Source organism: Saccopteryx leptura, chromosome 2 (assembly GCF_036850995.1).
Source record: "Saccopteryx leptura isolate mSacLep1 chromosome 2, mSacLep1_pri_phased_curated, whole genome shotgun sequence".
Classification (NCBI taxonomy): domain Eukaryota; kingdom Metazoa; phylum Chordata; class Mammalia; order Chiroptera; family Emballonuridae; genus Saccopteryx; species Saccopteryx leptura.
Genome location: NC_089504.1, coordinates 291,215,829 through 291,222,290, shown reverse-complemented (window position 1 = coordinate 291,222,290; position 6,462 = coordinate 291,215,829). Strand labels below are relative to the sequence as shown.

Below are 6,462 nucleotides of genomic sequence, written 5' to 3'. Positions count from 1 at the left end.
AACCTTATATAAAGCTTCCTTTGGAATGCATAGACTTTGCATCCTAGCGAAGGAACTGGTAGGTGGACTTTACCCTCCAGGACGCACACCTAGCTCCCCAAAGATAGGGGGAGGGGAAGGAAATAGCTCTTGTGAACAAACCTTAATGTCAGCTGCCTCTTTAACCCTAAATACATACACAATAAATATTTGAATAAAAAAGCGAGGATAACACCCAGAGCCCAGCGAGGACATAAACTAAATTAATCTCTTTTTTACATATCTCAATGGTTACAATCTAGGAAGTCAACTTGAACAGCCATGCTGCTTAACCACAGCTAGTGTATTAGCATGCCTGTAGTTTGCTGATCCTCCCTAACTATACTCTATGAGGACTGGGAATCAGTTTCCCCACTTTTTAAAAGGTGAATTTACAATCTGGGGTTGAGTTCTCTTGCGTTTAAAATGAACCTTATTCCTATCCAATGTAAATTTACAAACCCCTTCAATATACACTCCATGCCCCGTTCCCATTCATTCAACAGATATTTATCAAGCGTCTAATATGTGCCAGTCCCTTGTTCTGGTTGGAAGTTACTATAGAACAAAAGGCAGATGACTATGATTTCTAAGATTAAATTATATAATCTGGAAGGCGATAAATACTACAGTAAAAAAAGGACAGGGCTCGAAAATAATTAGTGGAGGCTAGGGTTTGGGAAAGACAATCCTAGATTGGCGTTCTGGCTCAAGTTGCGGAAAAGGGAGACAACTGAGGTGGAGGAGGCTCTGACAATGGGGGGGGGGGGGGGGCGAGGATATATTTTCTGCAGACGTGATGGAAGAGTAATCTGGTTTATGCGAAGATAGGTGAAGGGCAGAAAGGGGTTTGGACAGAGATTCCGTTTGAGAACACCGGAGGCCGGGAGCTATTTTCCAGCTGAGCCCAGATGATGTTCTGGCGGGGCCTCCCGGGGATGGGGCGGGGGGGGGGGGGGGGGGGGACGGGGGACGGGACGACAGTCTCTAAAATGGCCACCTGCGGCCCCTCGCGGCCCCGCCCGTCGGCTCACGTCACCCGGCTCGCACTTCTCTCCAACCAGGCTGTCGACCACCCTGGTCCGTGTCCTCGCGGCGGCGGCCCCGCCCCTCTTGGTAGACGGACCAACTGGAGGAAGCGTAGGGCGGAGCTGGTGTTGACGACCAATGGGGGTGGAGCTCCGAGGGGAGTAACAGGTTGGTGGGAGGGGGAGAAAGAAGGAGGGAGAGCCCAGGGACTGAGGGACAGGGGGGCTGGGAGCCGCGTGTGGAGCTCTGCCAGAGCCCGAGCTCGAGGTCGAGCTCAAGCCCGAGCCCGGAGCGCCGAGCCTGGCGGGGGTGAGTGAACCGGGCGAGGGCAAGGGCACTTGAGAGGCAAGCGGGCCCCTCAGGTGTATGCCTGATGGGCGGGGGTCGTGCTATATGTGATATGTACTTCCAGGACACAGGTGCTGAGTTGAAGACGGGAGGAGAGGAGGTCAAGGTAGTCTGGAAATACTAAGAGCTGGTTTCCACTCTATGGTGTCAGAGACAGGAGCCTGGGAAGGTGCCAGGTGAGGGGCACCTGAGGCTAAGGTTATTCCCAGGGCATGAAAGCGTGTAAGGGCCAGGATCTCTGTGGAGGACAGATGCCTGTCCCAGGGACAGAATTCCTCTGGGAGACTGGCAGTGGTGGGGGGAAGAAGTTAATCTCAGATGGGCGAAGGGAATTGCTGCCAAGTTCTGAGACGGAAGAGTGAGGGCATGGAGAGGTGCTGTTTCCCTGAGGTTCTTCTTCCTGACTGCCTGCCTAGCTGGTGCTGACACCTCTCCCTGGCTTTGAGATGGCTCTGAGGTTTGGATCTTTGTCTAACCATCACCTACAGGGGCAGACAGTGGCAAATAAGAGACATTGAGGGAAGAACAAGAGGGCAACTGAGCTGTGTCTCTTTGCTGGTTGTGAAACTAGTTAAGGCTTTCAGTTTCTGTCCTCTTTGCTTTCATGCTAGGGAGAGTTTTTCCTTCTTCCTCTTGAAAGAGTGCACACCTAGAGAAGGATATGAGGAAGCAAGAACCCCTAGGCCTACAAAATATCTAGAACTATTTCTTTTTGGGGCCTCTTTTCCCCCAAGCACAGGGACTTTCTTCTGTATTTTTACATGGGGCTGTTGGGTGATGTTTGAGAGCCTAACCAATTTTCTTGATGCCTCTCAGAAGATCCCCATTACTCCCTGAAACCCCACCAGGCATCCCTGACACCTGGACCATGGTGGCTGTCAGATTGGCAGTAGGCTCCAGTGATGCAGGGAATAGGCAGGGCACTTCAGGTGACCACAGACTAAGGGAGTTAGCACCTCCAAGTCTCCAGCTGGATGAGAGGTGCACACTGGGGCCCCAACAAGACTTCTGAGTCAGATTTCCTTCCCTTAGGCAGGTAAGGGAACCAGCGCCAGCCTTAGCTTGACCCCTTTGATGCCCTGCCTGAGAAAAGTTGTTGTAATTGGGAAATAATTAGCAACCGCTATGTTGTTAACAGGCTGCCTACACATGCCTCTGCACCTCTTCTTTCATCCTGAGTATTTGGGAGTGGGGGGCTAGTGCTAGGGGACTGATAATCCAGGGATTTGCCTGACCCTAAGAGGATTCTGGCTTCCTAGAACTCTTCCTCTCTTCCCCAGGCTGACCTGCATGCCTTCACCTCTGTGGGAGGTGACAAGGGGTAAGGCTGCTTTTCTTCATATGGGGGAGGGGAGAAGGTTGGGAAGGTGACCAAATTAAGAGTGAGATCAGAAATGTATCTTTGGGAATTTGAGAAGGATGAGTAGAGAGAGGCAAAGTCTTCCTGCCACACGCTGGGCTGTCTCTTACCAGGTTGTGCATTTGCTCCCCCTGCCTGCTCCCTCTCTACCTTCTGCCTCCTCCTTCAGAGCCTTGGCCTTGCTTTTGCCCCTCAGCCTCTGTGGTGTGGAATATCTCGAGTCTGCTTTACTAGCTGCCAGTGGAGTCTCCCTGGCCCTCCCATTTCCTTTGCCTCTCAAACTAGTCCAGCCAGTTTGCAGGGGCCCAGTTCCTCATTGTGTTTTCCCCCACTGGCCAAGCAACTGTAGCCTGGCTCTCAGGTTTCGGTTTTTTCAGTGGACCGAGCCAGGAGTCCACTTGGGGGGTTCTTTTTGGATTCCCAGGGAACCTTCTTATCTCTGTAGCTATGAGAAAATAGGAGCTGAATGATCAAGGTCACTGAGCTGTCCTTTCTGTTTTGACCATTTGCTTTCCTTGTTACCTCTGAGGGAGGGGTCTAAGCTCTATTCCAGTTCTCCCATTATCTAAATCTGCTAGTTATGTAGCATCTAGCATATTCCCTTTCCCTGGTATATCAGTTCTGCACACCCAAAACCACCCCACCCCCACTTATTGCCAGGAGTTCAGAGACCCTGTCACTTTTAGTTGGGAGCCAGACGTTGTGGCTGGGCCAGAGGGATGGAATTGGGGCAGGACAGGCTAATGAGTAACTCAGGGAGAAGTGGCTGATTGGTACAGGTGCAGTGCCCTCCTGCTCCTTGCAAGCAGGAATGGCAGAGGCAGACAGATGAAGCTAAATTAACTTGTGGTCTGATCTCTTCCCAGAGCTGATGAGGAGCTCCTTGGGCACATGCCAGGAGAGGGAAAAGCAGGGTCTGGCATCTGGTGAGAGTAAAGGCTGTGGACTCCATGTTACCTGGTGCTAGATCACTGTTTACCTGCCTCTGGGGCTTACGCAAGTCCTTGGAGCTGCCTTGCTCCCCAGCCACGCCCCACTGTCCTCTGTAACTGAAGGCGGATAGGTTTCGGGTTTTCCATGTTGAATCATTTAGAGCCCTGCTTTCTGACCCACCCCAGATTCCTTCAGTCCTCCTGGCCCCTGACCCACATGTCCTGGGACTGAAGGTAGTTGAGAGTAGGGAGTCACTGGGATCTGGTGGTGTGTTTGAGGCAGCCTCTGAACAGCTTGGTGCTCTTGGGTGAGCAAGGGGCTATGCAGTCTGCTGAGCCAAGCCCTGGGAACTTCTTGAGTTGGATCTTGAAGATCAGTAGATGTACTGACAGGGTAGAGCTTGAATAAATAATGAGACTTCTGAGAGCTGGTTGTCTAGGCACATCTGGTTCCAAAAGTATAACTGAGTAGGGCAAGGAGTCCAGGCCAGGAAGAGGTTTTACTAGGGCAAATGAGATATGGCTATGAGTAATCTTTGGGCATATATCTCCACTGCTAGTGAGGTTGCCTTGGTTCAAGATACAAACTATTAACAAGTATTTATCCACATCTATCACGTGCCAGGTCCTGGGGACACAGTAGTCAGCGGAAAGCCATGGTGTTTTGCCCTCTGGGGAGTTTATAATCTAGTGGGGTGACAGACAAGAAACAATTCATTACTGATAAATATATAAAAATAAGCTGAGGCAGACTCACTGAAAGACAATTATAGAGTTCTAGCGTGGTTCTGACCTACCGTATTTCCCCATGTATAAGACACACCCTTTTTTGAATAATTTGGGGTCTAAAAACTGGTTGCATCTTATACAGTGGTGGTAGATTTTTTTACCTGCATTTCCCACTTGAGGAGTTGTGAGACTTTTATGATGAATAAAACTTGAGTTCATTAACTTTATGTAATACAATTTTTATTCAAATTTCGGGCCCCAAAATTAAGGTGCATTTTATACATGGGTGCATCTTATACATGGGGAAATATGGTAGTTCATGAAGAGTGGTTGGTGAAGGCTTCTCTGAAGAAGTGACACGCTTCTATGAACCAGGTGAAGCTAGGAAAGTCCTGTTGGAAGGAGCAGTGTGTGTGCAGGGTTAATGTCAGCTTTGTGACAGGCATCTGCTGTTAGGTGCATTCATGTTTAATATCTTATGTTTATTAAAGTAGAACCTACGTAAATAAAATGCAAAAATATTAAGTGTGTAATGATAAGTTTATACAGTTGTATACTTGTATAATTCTAACAGTAATGGCTTCTCGACCTTTTGGCTAAGATCAAGTGTAATTCTCACAGTAATTAGCTCATAAGGTCTTATCATTATGCCTATTTTAAAGATGAGGAAATTAAGGCTCATAAAAGTTGTGATTTGCCCAAGGTTCTATATACATCAGGTGAAGAGAGGAGCTCAGATTCCAAGTCAGATTCTAAGTGATTTGGAAAACTTAACCCCTTTGCCTTGTTCGATTTCTTATTTGAATTCTAACATAGGGCCCTGCAACTAAATAGCCCACTCTTTAGGGTATCTGAGTCAGAGGTTGGTTAAGGTCTTCCCCAGTGCCTGAATGAAGAGTGGAAGACAGGGTTGTTGGGCTCATGAGTGGGCTCCATGTGAACCTCTTCAGAGTCTGTGGCAGGGGTCCCCAAACTTTTTCCACAGGGGGCCAGTTCACTGTCCATCAGACCGTTGGAGGACCGGACTATAAAAAAAACTATGAACAAATCCCTATGCATACTGCACATATCTTATTTTAAAGTAAAAAAAAAAACACAAAAAAACAGGAACAAATACAATATTTAAAATAAAGAACAAGTAAATTTAAATCAACAAACTGACCAGTATTTCAATGGGAACTATGGACCTGCATTTGGCTAATGAGATGGTCAATGTGCTCCTCTCACTGACCACCAATGAAAGAGGTGCCCCTTCTGGAAGTGCGGTGGGGGGCGGATAAATGGCCTCGGGGCCGCATGTGGCCCGCGGGCCGTAGTTTGGGGACCCCTGGTCTGTGGTAAAGTTTGGGTAGGCTGCCTCCTGGGCCTGGGGGGAGGGTACATTCTCCAGTGAAGTTTCAACACCAAAAAAGATGTTGAGATTTTTTTCTCCAATAAGAAACTTTTCCCTTCCAGTTCCTTGCTCTGGAGGGGAAAGGCCTGGAATGCTAGGAATGCTCTTCTTCCTGCAGAAGATTCTACCACCAGGCCCTCTCTCACCTGGAGCTTGGCTCTACCTTCCGTCCCCTCTCCCGTTTCCTGGGCTTCCTAGCACTTCTATAAACCTTGAAAGGGCCCTTGCCAAGTTTTCTTGGCCCAGAGCTCCACAGGGAGGTTAGCCTCTGTCTGGAACATTGGAGGCTCCTCCTCCAGCTTGGTGCTAGGCTCTGGTAGAGATTAGCAGAAGCTGGAGTTCTTATTTGCATGGAGGAGAACTCCTCCCTGAGTTCCTGGAGCCAGAACACACCTGCGCTACATTCCATTTGCTGACTCTGAGCTTGGACAATGTGGACCCAGGCTGCTGGCCTGTGGGTAGTCTTGGCTCTGGCTCTAAGGTAGAACATTCTGCCTATCCTGGAGTCCTTTGGACTGCCACTCTTACACGTTATTTACATCTTTTTCTTGAATAGGCAGCAATACATCTGCAGGGTTCCAAATTCAAAAGGGGCAAAAAGATACACGATAGAAAGTCACTTCCCATCCCTGTCCCTGGCCCTCAGTCCCCCC

The 6,462-nt window shown here is 48.9% G+C and overlaps 1 protein-coding gene across 1 annotated transcript in view; it reads left to right on the top strand.

Annotated features, from left to right (window-relative positions):
• The first annotated feature begins 1,227 nt into the window (after window positions 1-1,227).
• Window positions 1,228-6,462, top strand: part of CGN (cingulin) — a 31,329-nt gene continuing 26,094 nt past the window's right edge. The window contains exon 1 of the mRNA XM_066362508.1: window positions 1,228-1,356. The gene's annotated coding sequence lies outside the window, so the exon portion shown is untranslated. The remainder of the gene's footprint in view (window positions 1,357-6,462) is intronic.